This window comes from Solanum pennellii, chromosome 10, assembly GCF_001406875.1.
Source record: "Solanum pennellii chromosome 10, SPENNV200".
NCBI classification, from domain to species: Eukaryota; Viridiplantae; Streptophyta; class Magnoliopsida; order Solanales; family Solanaceae; genus Solanum; species Solanum pennellii.
In genome coordinates, this window is record NC_028646.1 from 9,144,675 (window position 1) to 9,158,627 (window position 13,953).

Consider the following 13,953-nt stretch of genomic DNA (forward strand, 5'->3'; position numbering starts at 1 on the left):
TTCCTCACACTCACTTGACATCTCATCACTATACCAGATTATCAGACACCTAGTTCGAATTTAAGACTTAGGGTATGCAATGGTATACCTCTATGTCATGCTTAGAGCCAGACATTTATCAGTTACTATGCCTAGTCGTGCATCATTTTCCAATTTATCAGGATATCATTTTAGCCATCATGCTCCAGAGTTAAACTATGTACAAAAGATATAGACATGCCGGTTCAACAGAAAAAGTAATCAGTCTTTTGGGGAAAAAGAACACAGGCAAGAAAACCCCAAAAGAGGATAGTGAATTGGGCTACTCAGACTTCACCCTAGCACTCACTTTCCAGTTACCCCACCCCCAACAAAAGAACATGCAATTGTCCCCAATCCATAAACAATTTAAATACTAGAGTGGTAGGTGAAGCAAACCTGTGGCGCAAAGCGCCGTCGATCAGCAAGCTGGTGGGNGGCTCGACAGAAGGGGCCTCAGACTCAGGCACCCTAGCCTCTAAGATCGTGTCAATATCTACGCGAAGACTGTCGACCGCAGCCTGGAGAGTCGACACATCCACCGGAGGGGCTGGCCGGGCTAGCACCCGCAACTCAAAAGCGTCCAAGCGCCGGTGAACCTCGGCGATCTTCCGCTCTGTATACTGGACCATTTTCCGCTCCAAGCGCTCTTCTGCCTCGGTAATAGACCTCTGCATCCACGGATGGATATGATGCAGAAGTGTAGCCATTTGTGCCTATAATTTTTGGACCCTTGCAAGCGGGACCAGCGCGGGTAGAGGGGCTTTGCGAGAGGAGCTCGGGGCACTGCTACTACTCGGGGTAGACTGGACCGGGGTAGTGTCAGTGGACGCCGCCTGCGTAGCCGTGCGGGTTGGGCTGCTGTACCAGCAAGATCGTCAGCAAGTGGGGGCAGCTCTGGACGGGGCCCTCTGCGTGAAGCCAACTCATTGGCCTCGTCTCTGATGAGGTTGACATCAACAGTGCCCATAGGGGTTTTGAGCTGATCAACGTGCCATATAGGCACACCTGCGGACCTGTAGAGAGAAAAGATCATGCACGGGAAAGGGTAAGTAGTTGTGACCTTAAAAGCCCTCTCGTGCATGACTTCCTGTAGAAGCCACGCAAAATCCACCTCGAACCCGGTTATCATCGCCGCCATCAATACTGCTCGATCCCATGTAACGATATTATCAGCGGCTGTGGGGAAAGGCAGTGGCGGACAATCAACCACAAGAACTTTGCCGTAAAATTTAGGTTGGACTTCTTGATGGCCCCCTTTGGCTCGGTCACCCAGTCGGCACCCTCTCTATCAACTGACAGGTGCAGGGCCATCCACCTCTTGGTGGTCTCTCTCAGCGATGGCTCGCGCAGGAACTGGCCATCTTTAACAAGCTGCCATCGATAGTCAAACTCGGAAGTGAGAGGAATCCGAGTAGCATCAACACCCTCGCCGTATAGAAACCGGCAGATGGCAGGCAGGGAAATATCAACCTGAACGCCCCGTACTCGGACCTGCTCCAGTGGGGCCTGTTTGACAGGGGCAGACCGCCTATCAATCTGTGATCGGAGAGTCTCTACGTAGGACACATAGAACTCTCGGACCATTTCTTCACTATAAGGTCCCAACGGACGTGCTGTCCACTCCAGGCGATGACTGGTGAAGAGATTATGGATCTCAGGCTTCATGGGGAGACTCCCTGTAAGGACCCGCCGCTCCAATGTGAGTGTTTGAGTCATAACTCCTTTGTCAGTCAGGAACTTGGCCTCGGAGTAGACTTGAAATTGCCCGTCGACACACCACCGATTGGGCTGGTCAGTAGCTGGGGTGAGGGCCTGAGCTGGTGAACCTGATGTGGATTCCGAACTGTCAGCCTCATCAGATGAGGCCGACGCTGCAGCGCTGGCGGGTGCAGGAACCTCATCAGAGCTGGAGGCTTCCTCCGACCACGAAACTCCTAAGGAGCCAGACGCTCCTTCTTCGTTGGTGGCTGACCCAGAAGGTGTGCCGGTCAGTGTGCGCTCCTCATCAGACTGGGAGACAATGACTACGCCGGACGCCACCTTTTTAGGTGTGGCTCTGGTGGCACGTGAAGCACGAGAAGGGGTGGAAGTGCCTGGGGGCACGTACTCGGGGTCACGCTCATCATCAGAGCCAATGACCCTGCAGGCAGACGGAGCGACAGACTTCGATCACCCGCATGCATAGATTCGATCTTGTTTGGGTGCCATAGTAGATAGTACCTGTAAAGGATCAATATTAGTACGAGTAGTGGCAAACAAGACAAGCAAAACGACACAAAAAAATTAAAATAAAATGACATTTCTATAGTAACAGTGACACACGACGGGCCTGGTGACGGCTCGTCGTGACTATGACGGACCGTCATGGGGTCCGTCGTGTCTTACTTAGACTATGTATATATGGAGAACCCTGAAGGAGTGTCTCTGACAAGTATGACGGTATGTGCAGGACGGACCGTCACAGGTACGACGGTCCGTCGTAGGTGTCCGTCANAAAAAATATGGAGGACCTTAGGAGAGGGGTCTCTGACCGTTAGAACGGTCATGCATGACGGACCGTCATGGGTATGACGGTCCGTAGTACTCGTCCATTTGAGGACACTTAGAAAAATGGAGGGAGACCCTTAGAAACAGGGTCTCTGACAAGTATGACGGTTGTGTAGGACGGACTGTCGTAAAGACAACGGTCTGTCACATGTGTCCGTTGATGGACACTTAGAAAAAGTGAGAGACCCTCAGGAACAGGGTCTCTGACAACCAGAACGGTTGTGCAGGACGGACCGTCGTGCGTATGAAGGTCCATCGCATATGTCCGTTGGAGGACACTTGACTAAAATTGGGCAGTGGGGTGTTAGGGCTTTTGGAACGAACCCTACGATGGTCCGTTGTAGGTACGACGGTCCGTCATCGGGGTCTGGTTCTGTAGATCAGTGACAGAACTGGGGGTACCCCTTTCATCCCCCATGACCCAAATCAAATTTGTAGTGTTTTGGACCTACATTTGTCTAACCCAAATGCCTAGTAAACTAGTAATGCAAAAGCACCTATGTATAGGGTTGTAAACACGACAATTTCGAAGATTTTTAACCTAGGTTAGACAGAATTTATATAAAAGAAATGAACATATCAATAAGACTAGGCTAAAACTAATTGATAAACAAAAATGCAAGATAAATGAGTAGAAATTTGAGACACATACTTGAGAATTGGAGAAAAACAAGATGGAAAAAGTACTTGGTGACCGAGAAGACACCCACAGCAACAACTCCTACTAGTAGATGATAATGATTAGGGCTTTGGAGGATTTTGGGGGAACAATGATCGGTTGATAGAGGGAGAGAGTTTGGAAGTTGAAAAGCGAGGGAAATAGGAGGAATAGTGAGGGAATGGGGGTGAAATGAGGGGTTGGAGAGTTTAAACGGTAACATTTTGTAAAAAACTCCAGCCGGGTCGGGTCGGGTATGCCTCATTAATGACGCGACGATTGCCCGACGACGGTCCGTCTCAGTTGTGACGATCCGTCGTTGGTTCCGTCGTGTGTGCACTAGTTTGAAAATAACAGAAAGACGTACCTGGCACGACGGATTCATGCGACGGTCCGTCTCAGGCACAACGGTCCGTCGCTGTATCCGTCAGTGACTGCTGCAGAGTAATTTTCTGCAGAATTTCCTGGTGATGTGCCTACAAATTTAAAACCCATTAGTAGAAAAATGCTACCATTACTAAAAATAAAAACTATATGTATTGGGTTTCCTCCCAACAAGCGCCTGATTTAAAGTCGCGACACGACTGCGGACACTTGATTACTCAGCCTTCATCAAGATAGTATTCCTCTATCACTTCATTCACTGATTCAGCATGCCCGAAATAGGGTTTTATTCGTTCTCTATTCACCTTAAACCGCACTCCCTCCTTGACTTTTAACTCTACTGCTCCATGAGGGAATACTTGGGTAATCAAGTAAGGGCCAGTCCGTTTGGACTTGAGCTTGCCCGGAAGACAAGGCACCCCAGAACTGTCTACAAGCACCAAATCCCCAACCATAAACTCCTATTTTGCACTTTTTTGTTCAATCTCCTTCTTCATCTTTTCTTTGTGGGATATGGCGGATACCGATTGGAGCTCACCACTTTGCCTCACAGTCCTACAAACGTTGAAGGTCGCTTCTTCATTGTTCAACCGAAATTTCATCTGCCCCTTTTCCATATCAACTAAGGCTCTACCTGTAGCAAGGAATGGCCTCCCAAGAATAATAGGCACTTCAAAATCGACTTCACAATCAAGAATAACAAAATCTGCCGGAAATATGAATGACTCCACTTTTACTAGCACATCATGGAGTATCCCTATAGGCCTTTTCACTGTTCGATCAGCCATCAGTAGCCGCATCGCAGTGGGTTTTGGGTCACCCAAACCCAACTTCTTGTATATCGAGAGGGGCATGAGATCTATGCTTGCCCCCAGATCACATAATGCTTTCGCAAAATGTAATGACCCGACTGTACAATGAATAGTGAACACACTCGGATCTTCTTTCTTTTGCACGAGAGATCTTGTAGCAATAGCACTACAATGCTGCAGTCTATCATCATCCTCGAAAGTGACCGATCTTTCCTTTGTAACCAGATCTTTCATAAACTCGGCATAACCGAGAATTTGTTCAAGAGCTTCTACCAAAGGGACATTGATAGAAAGCTGCTTCAGCATTGTTATAAAATGCCGATATTTACCATCCTCGGTCTTCTTCACTAATCTCTGAGGGAAGGGTGGTGGTGGTCTAGGCATGGGAATTACCTTCATAGGGACATCTGCATCTTTTCCAGTGCTCTCTTCTGCTTCACCACTACCCTTTACCACCTTATCATCATCCTTTCTCACCTTTTCCTCATTAGACGGCATAGGTGGGTCAATGGTTTGCTTACCACCCCGATTAGTGATTGCCATACAGTGCGCATCATTTTTTGGATTTTGGACAGTGTTGCTAGGAAGAGTGATCGGTTGCCGTGTGTTCACTGTCGCAGATAATTGGGCCATTTGCAACTCGATCTGCTTAATCGATATTGCATGTGTATCGACTTTTTGCGCAATACTTGCTAAATCGCACCTTAACTCTTTAATGTGCTCATCACTAGCATCGAACCTCCTCATCACTGTGTGAAACATATCCTCAACTCGCGCCATACTATCTCCACCATCCCTAGGAGTAACTTCACGATTTTGAGAAGGAACATAGGGCCCATTCCTATCATTTCTGTTACCGTAGTTACCCCTGTTGAAGTTATTGTCGCGGTTGTAGTTTCCATCTCGGACATAATGACCCTCACGGTTGTAGTTACCATAGATCCGACCTTGGTTCCCTTGACCTTGGCACCAATTATCATGATTTGTGCCTTGGGCGCTCGGTCGGAAACCCCTCGTCTGCTCATTTACTGCATAGGTGTCCTCCGCATAATAGCATTCATCATTAGGTGGCGGTGGTTTCGACAAGTAGTTGACTGCATTTATCTTTTGTGCACCCAGTGACATGATTTAATACCAACCCAAGCTCAGTTCTCATCTGAGCCATTTCTTCACGAATCTCATCTGTGGTTGGGTTGTGAGTGGACTGCACTGCGAAGGTGTTTCTCCCGGTATCTGACTTCCTAGTACTCCAAGCTTTATTATTCCGGGAGATTTTCTCTAATTTTTCGGCAATCTCAGCATAAGGACATTCCCTATAAGATCCACCTGCTATAGTGTCCAAAACCGCTTAATTATTATCATCATCTCCCCGATAGAAGTATTCCTTTAGTGACTCATCATCTATACGGTGATTTGGAACACTTCTCAAGAATGAGGTGAATCTATCCCAAGAACTACTAACTGACTCTCCTGGTAGTGCCACAAAGTTGTTCACTCTGTCTTTGTGGTTTAGTTTCTTGGAGACCGGATAGTAGCGTGCTAAGAAGACATCCCTTAGTTGGTTCCAAGTGAAAATTGAGTCATAAGGGAGCTCAGTGAACCATATAGCACCCTCTCCCGTCAGTGAGAGAGGAAACACTTTGATCCCTATTACATCTAAATCCAAATCGAGCCTCCCTACACAGCTTTTACACACTGCCCTTACCTTAGCTATATGGGCATGTGGATCCTCAGAAGGTAGCCCTGAAAACAAACCTCTGGCAGTGAGCATTTGCATCAGACTACTAGTTACCACAAAAGTGTGGCCTGCGGGTAGAGGAGGCAAAACCAGTGGCCCATCCGAATCTGCTATGTCATCATAGCCTCTGTAGTATGCTTGGGGCCGTGGAACGGGATTTTGTCCCCTCTGTTGATGTTCACCCGGAGCATCGGGTAACATCTGACCATGAACATCAACCGGAGCTGGGATGTTCTGGTTCGGATCCTCATCATTTATTCCCAAATTACGATTCATATTGCGCAGTGTACGCTCTAACTCGTGATCGTAGGGAAACAACGGTTCTCTTCCTCTCCGTGTATTTGGCATACAAGGAGGATAGTTCTGAAAAGAAATCAAAAACAATAAAACAAAGTAAAATCAAGAAAATATCAACTAAACTATAGTAATAAGTTCAAGTTAATCTAAAAGCTATTTTCCCCGGCAGCGGCGCCAAAATTTGATACGCTCAAACTTACTTCTCAAATAAGAAGTAAAGCGGTCGTGTCAAGTAAATAACCCAACTAGTGAGGTTGGGATCGTTCCCACGAGGAAAATAGTCTAGACTTAACTTCAACTTGTTATTACTATTGTTTGGTCAATGACTTCCTTGGAAAGTAAAAACAATAAAAGGGGGGTTTCTAGTTCTAAATGAGTGAAAATAACTAACGAAATTGAAAGAGACACTTAACAGCTTTGAAAGTTGGAGTTTAATCAATTAATCAAAGTAACTAGGGTTTACGTGTTCCCCACAGGTTCATAACTTGATAATTCTAACTATAACAATTCTTTCCTAGTATCTTGCATGCAAAGTGATAAGTTATGTATTTCTAAATCCTTGGTCCGGCATCTAGAAAATCTCACTCCGCACCTTGGTCCGGCTACGTGTGTTGCTATCCTAACCCTTATCTTTACCTCATATTAAGCATCGTATTCGATATTTGACTAAGTTATTACCTCGTACCAATCAATACTAGCCTATTAGATAGGATACACTAAATCTATGTTGATAATTCTTTTCCTATTATCTACCTCCTTGGTCCGGCAAGTAGCATTAAGGCGAGTTCTAACGTTGGCCATCCGTTAAAAAGACTTCTAAGCGAAAGAATTATTAATACATGCAAGACACTATTCTAGAATTGTTATTTTAGTTAGGTTTTACCTCATTATTTGCCTATGGTTCCCACAACCCTAGTTATGGAGTTTAGTTACCCATAGTCATAATCACAATATTCAAATATATTATATAAGAATTCATGTACTTACTTCAATGAGAAAGAGTAAAATCCGAAAGTTTGCTTGATTAATCACAAAAAATCACCAACAATCACTTGCAAGAATCTCAAAGTAATCAATAATCTCACAAAAAGTCTAATGATAATCAAAAGTCTAACAATACAGTGTCTGTAATAAGGTGTCTAACAATACGGAGTCTAACCAATAATACGGAGTCTAACCTCAAAAACGAGGTTTTTCAAACTATTTATAGAAAATAAAAACCTAATTAAATAAGGTCTCTATTTGATGGAAATCTGTCAAAACGAGGCTGGGTCGACGGACCTCGCGACGGATCGTCGTGGTCTTGACGGACCATCATGGACTCCGTCGTCCCATACTTGTGCAATTTCTTCTGCTGCTCTCTTCATTACCCTCGACGGCAAGTATGGCGGACCGTCATAGGCACAACGGTCCGTCGAGGGTCTTCGTTTCAAAACACTTGAACTCTTGGAATATGGGTACTGGGACTACTTCTCTGAACTTCATGACGAACCTGCAGGACGGACCGTCATAGACACGACGGACTGTCATGGACTCCGTAACCCCACACTTGGTCAGACTTCCCCATCTTCCTTCAGCAATTGCACTACGCTGCCACCTACAGATCGTCACAAGCACGACGGACCGTCACAAGCTCCGTAGGTGGTCTCTTCTGCATTTCTTCGCTCAAAATCTCCGCATTCATCTTTGGACAGATTTCATGCAAATAAAGAGAAACTTATATTAAAATTAGCACAAAAAGGCTTTTGGACACACTAAACCTAAGGAAAAAGTATTAATAATACCGTGAAACCACAGTATATCGGACCCCCTTTTGTAAGGTGTATTATGATTTAGTTATGAGTTCTATATGGTACCTCTTCATATGCCCTTGTGATTAAATTACTGTATGATAACTATGGCTAGCACTGAGAGAGGTACTCGGGCAGTGACTCTACTTAAGTTGAGACTAGAGTACAAAGAAACCCTTGATATTCCTTAACCATGTGTCTATATGCGATGTTTCCTAGTTCTACCCTTGGCAAGTAGAACACCCTCCATCGCAGTAGGGTAGACGCCGGATTCAATGCCTAGCTAGTATGGTCTATGTCTATTATTGCCTATTCTCATCACGTGAGATACATTCTAGAATTGGACAAATTCTAGAACATTTAGTTAGTTTAATTAGACATTGTCTAGATATTGCACGAGTTGGCTTTGAAGATGCTAGTGTGTAGGTTCTCTAGGTCTTCTCCAAGACCATAATGTGAAAGTCCTTAACTGTTGAATGTCTCTTAAATGCCTTAATATACATAGCGGCTTAATTTAAGTGCATGTTAATTAAAAGTTACATATCTAAAGTAGCTTTAAGGATTACTTAGGTAGCTGTGAATAGGGTGTATGGGCGGTCTCTTCATGTTTTACTTAGGTGAATCTTAGAGTAACTTTAGGTAGGGGATTTATTTAAATAAAGTGAATAATCTTATCTTAGGAATCCTTGAGGATCAGTTAGGTGGGTGTGGAGGGGTTGTACGGGTAGTCGATTCATGTCTCACTCGAGTGAGCCTATGGAGGACCTTTGATAGGAGAGTTGTATGCTTATACGGTTTGAAGTGATGATATGCTATATTGTGTAATGTGACTTAAATGTGCTTGTGATGACTTGAAGTTGTGTATTATACTTATATTATGACGTTTTCTCAAAAAGAGCATGTTTTATACAAATGACTTTTTATCATGGTTTTAATTGCACGTCACCATACTTAGTGTATTCTAATGTACTAATTCCATATATTTTGTATTATTTCTAAAGGTCTAGGTGGATATGAGAGGAGTCATTGAAGTGAATCTTGGATATTAGCATTCATTTAAGAAAAGTTGTGGTATGTTTATAATTGATTCGAGGACATGACTATGTTTAGTTTTCTTGTTAAAAACAATGTAATAGACTTAGATATTTCTATTTTGTTGACGTATGGTCCGTGACCCAGGATATTTGTGTGTCTAAGATGGAGACTTTGAGACTTAGTATTTCCTATGATTTTCTATGAAAGATATTTTGAAGTATTATTCATTTGTGTGAAAAGTTTTAATTTCTCACTACTTTACATACATGTATGCAATGAATGATGTCAAAGAGATTATACTGGAACTCCAAGAGGTCAAGTATGCCATTTTATGATTTAAGAATACCATTTCTTCTAGGGTATACTCTCGGGTCGTGACAAACTTTATTCAGATCATAGGTTATGAAGTAGTCCTTAGGAATCTAAAGTCTCATTAAAGCTACTTCTACTAGAGTCTTGTTCGTAGGTGTGAGTCACGACATATCTATGAGCGAGAGATTATAAGACGATAGATTTTCAATTTCTTCATTAGTTTTATGTTGTTCCTATAAAGTTGAGGATATAAGTGTCTATTCCTAATATCTTATCTTGTGATTTTAGGGTATGGCTACAAGAAGAATGGTCGCAAGAAGGTTGGAAGAGGAAGGATTGCATGAGGGAGTTCCCCAAGGTGGATTGGATCCACAAGGATTTCAACCTCCCCAAGGTGTCCAAGTTCCTCCACAAAGTGATCAATTGCCTATTGAAGGTGAAAATTTTGAGGTACCGGTGGTTCCCCGGAACATGACTAATAGGGAGATTAGATAGGCTCTAATTTCTTTAGCCCGATCCATGACAACTCATGTGGATAGGGGTGTTGAGCCTAGGGTGAATATTATAGAGGGTACTATGACCTTTAGGGTTAGGGACTTTATGAGTATGAATCCTCGTATCTTTCTTCGCTCTAAGATAGGAGAAGACCCCAAGAGTTTCTTGATGGTGTGTACAAGGTGTTGAGTGTTATGGGGTTGAATTCTAGCGAGAATATGAAGTTGGATTCATACCAATTGAGGTAAGTTGCTCAAGTGTGGTACACCTAATGGAAAGACAATAGGGCAGTTGACTTGGGTCCTATAAAGTGGGAGGAGTTTAACGAGGCTCTTTTTGGAAAGTATTTTCCTCGTGAGAGGAGAGAGGTGAAGGTTGAGGAGTTCATTAACCTTAGTCAAGGGAACATGAGTGTTAAGGAGTATTTTTTGAAGTGTACCTTGTTGTCTAGGTTTGCTCCATCTTGGTGTCTAACCCTAAGGATGAGATGAGTAAGTTTGTGAAGGGTGTTTCTGACCTTGCGAAAGAAGAGTGTCGTACAGCCATGCTCCAAAATGACGTGAACTTGTCTAGACTATTGGTGTATGCATAATCCATTTAGGAGTCCAAAATTAGTAAGATTCAAGGAATTTTAAGAGGGGTATATCCGATGAGCGAAACCTAACAACGTTTAAGAAGAGGGCTCCAAACCAAGATGTATATAGTGATCCTAAGGTCAAGATTGTGAGTGGTAGTAGTTCTCAAGGTGTTAAGCCTACTTGTGCTAGGTATCTGGAGAAGCATTTTGGGAAATGTATAGCCGGTACCGGTGGTTGCTTTGGTTGTGGTAAGGATGGTCATAAGGTGAGGGATTTTCCTACTATTGCAGCTAGAGGAAGGGAGGCCAAGTAAGTTCCTCCTAGTGCTCCGGAAGGTGATGCTCCAAAGAGGAATCACTTTTATATTCTTCAAGCTAAGGGAGCAAATTTGGGTGATGATATGGTAAGTTGTAGTCTTCTCTCTTGTGTAGTAATGGGTTCCTTCTAAGTGGGGGAGTATGGTGAGTAGTGGAGCTGTGATTGTTGTCCCTTCTATTCTATTCAATTTAATATTCAGAGATAGAATGTCATAAGAGCATGTATCATTTTGCATTTTGTGTAGGATTCTTGTTGAAAAGGAATTTCATTGATCTTCTTGCATTGTGAATGTAATGAAGTTATGTTTTATAGACTTTTAGGGAATACTTAGTTCCCTTATAAATTTTGAGAATTGAACTCAACTCTTTACTCTTTGCTAATCTTTAAAACTTGAGTCTTAATCAACTTTTAGGGAATATTTACTTTCCTTATATTTCTTTGAAGAAAAGACTTCAACTATTACTCTTTACTGTAACTCAAAGCTTTGGCTTTAAAACGAAATTAAAAAGGTTTAATAAGAAATTCTTGGAAACCTTTAAGAACTTTGCATTGACTTACTCCTTAACTTTAGATTTTGATCTTAACTTCTTAGACTTTGATTTTAAAATTTTCTTGAATTATATTATGGATTCAAGGTTGTGATTTGTGCTCTTTGATGAGTTGTAGGTGTTTAGAAATCATTTGAAGTAATTAGAATCATTGGAAGGTGTTAATATATCTTAGAAGGACATAAAAGAGATAAACTACCAAACTTGGGTGAAAAACGTCGATCCGATTGCGTTCGGGATGCGCCTCACCAACCTCAATTGTCTGAGGCCAATTTCTGGTGCACTACTGGTGCTCCGCGTCAGGCCTAAGTGTCAAAGGCCAATTTCTGTCGCACTGCAGGCGTATCGCTCCTTGCCTTGCCAGGTGCGTCTGACAGATTTTTCAACTCGTTTTTAATCTCCAAACCTCCCTAGTTCTACCACCAAACACTTGGGACTATTGGTAACCTCAACACTACTCGTTTCAACTCAGAAACAACCCTGAGAAACAAGAATCAACCTACAATAGGCAGCCAACAATTCAATCAACGAGGATTTGACAGTTTTCTTTAAGAATCTCAACTTTTAACATGTAAACAACTCATAATTTGTTGAATTGAAACAAATTCATATGTGGATGAACTAAGCCAACATGAAAGATCTCACACACCTTAATAGGGATCACCTCCAACAAATTCCACTCGGAATTCCTTGGCGTTCTTGACGAAACCTTGATCTTCCTCTCTTCTCCTTCTTCTGTTCTCTTTTCTCTCAAGCCCTAAGCTTGAAATGATTTTCCAAAACTGACTGAAGGTTTATTTTTACCCAAATTAAACCCTTAAAATGAATTATGAAATAGTTTGGTGAAACGACTAGTTTGCCCTTACTTAAATTCGGATTGGACTTTTCTCACTCCAATAGCCTAACGTTCGATAGGCATATGCCCCTCATACGACATCAAAAATGTGCAAACTTGGCGGCTTTGGAAAGATATCTCCAAGGGATTTCCAACCATATCAAGAACTACCTCTAACTTCTCCTTTGCTAGAAATTATCACCATTTGAAAATGAAAAAAACTCACTTCTTAAACTTAGAAAAGTTTTCCAAAATTTCCCCTTTCTTTCCAGAGTGATTATTTTTAATTTCTTAGCTTATTCAGAGTTATTCGAGTTATGAGATGTTACACACCACTAGGAATCCACCCACCAAAGTGGAAGCACTCATGGACAGAATCAACTACTCATATTTAAAAAATCATGTCCGGAACAAAGTAGGTGGTCATATAAGAATATATAGAACCCAAGTTGAATGATACTAGAAGTAGGTGTTCATATAAGAATATATAGAACCAAGGTCGAATAATACTAGAAACTTCCTTCCATAATTCCCATATCAAACATTTATATTCATCCAACTCCATATTTTTTATTTTTAGCCACACACAATCAATTAGTCTAGTCCTCATTACATTGCACACATACTTGATTCATTGTACCTCACATACTTCTCACATAACTCGACTAATTCCAAAACTCTTAACACTAACAAACATCATAACCACGTCAATCAATTACCATTTTTTATTAGGAAAAGGAAGAGTTTTCGACTTTTTAGAGTCGCCACTTAATTTTTAAAGAAAAAATTAAGAAAACCTTTGTTTTCAAAAGACTTAAATAGAAAAATTGTTTTGAATACTTTAAAGGGGTTCGATCATTCCTATTTATATTTTAGGAAGGTTTTAAGCACCTAAAATATCCATTAATACAGTTTTCCGACAACTAACTTAGTTTGGCTAAGACTTAGAATTGCGATAAAAAATATTTTCTAGAGTTGTTTGAAAATTAATGTCTAACTTTTACCTAAGTGAAATACCGGACTTGACGAAATTATTTTGAAAACTACTTAAACTTGATTAACTTTTAAGTTGTTCAAACAAAACGACATTTGCGGGGATTTGAAAGTTTCTTAACTTAAACTAACTAACAAATAAAGCAAGTAAGTAAACAAGAAATAACAAAGAGGGAAAGAGATTTGGATCCAAATCTGGGTTCTGTTCGCCTTGACCGGTTTTTTGACCCACCCGTTTTTGGTTTTTTGACCCATTTTTCTTTGTACCTGTCCTAACTAAACAAAATAATAAATGATAATACAAAATGACGAGGGCTTAGGCCTAAAAGAACGAAATACAAGACTTAGTAAAAAATAAATTTGAACTTTTAGCTCAAGTCTTCAACTCTTTGGATTTTTGGATCATTCTGACTTCGAGGTCTGTTCTCCGATGTCGTGGCTTGATTAGATGAGAGGGAATGTGAGTCTTTATGACTCTGTCAAAATGCAAGAGGAAGATGATACGAGTTCGTGGAGAACTCAAGTGGATTTCACATGCAAGACAATGAATGAAGTACATTAGCATATATATATATATATATATATATATATA

The 13,953-nt window shown here is 41.8% G+C and overlaps 1 long non-coding RNA gene across 1 annotated transcript in view; it reads left to right on the forward strand.

Annotated features, from left to right (window-relative positions):
- Positions 1-11,185, forward strand: part of LOC114074489 — a 25,672-nt gene extending 14,487 nt beyond the window's left edge. Inside the window, exons 2-3 of the long non-coding RNA XR_003574901.1 lie at positions 9,249-9,318; positions 9,883-11,185. This is a non-coding gene — a long non-coding RNA (uncharacterized LOC114074489). The remainder of the gene's footprint in view (positions 1-9,248; positions 9,319-9,882) is intronic.
- Positions 11,186-13,953: the final 2,768 nt, after the last annotated feature.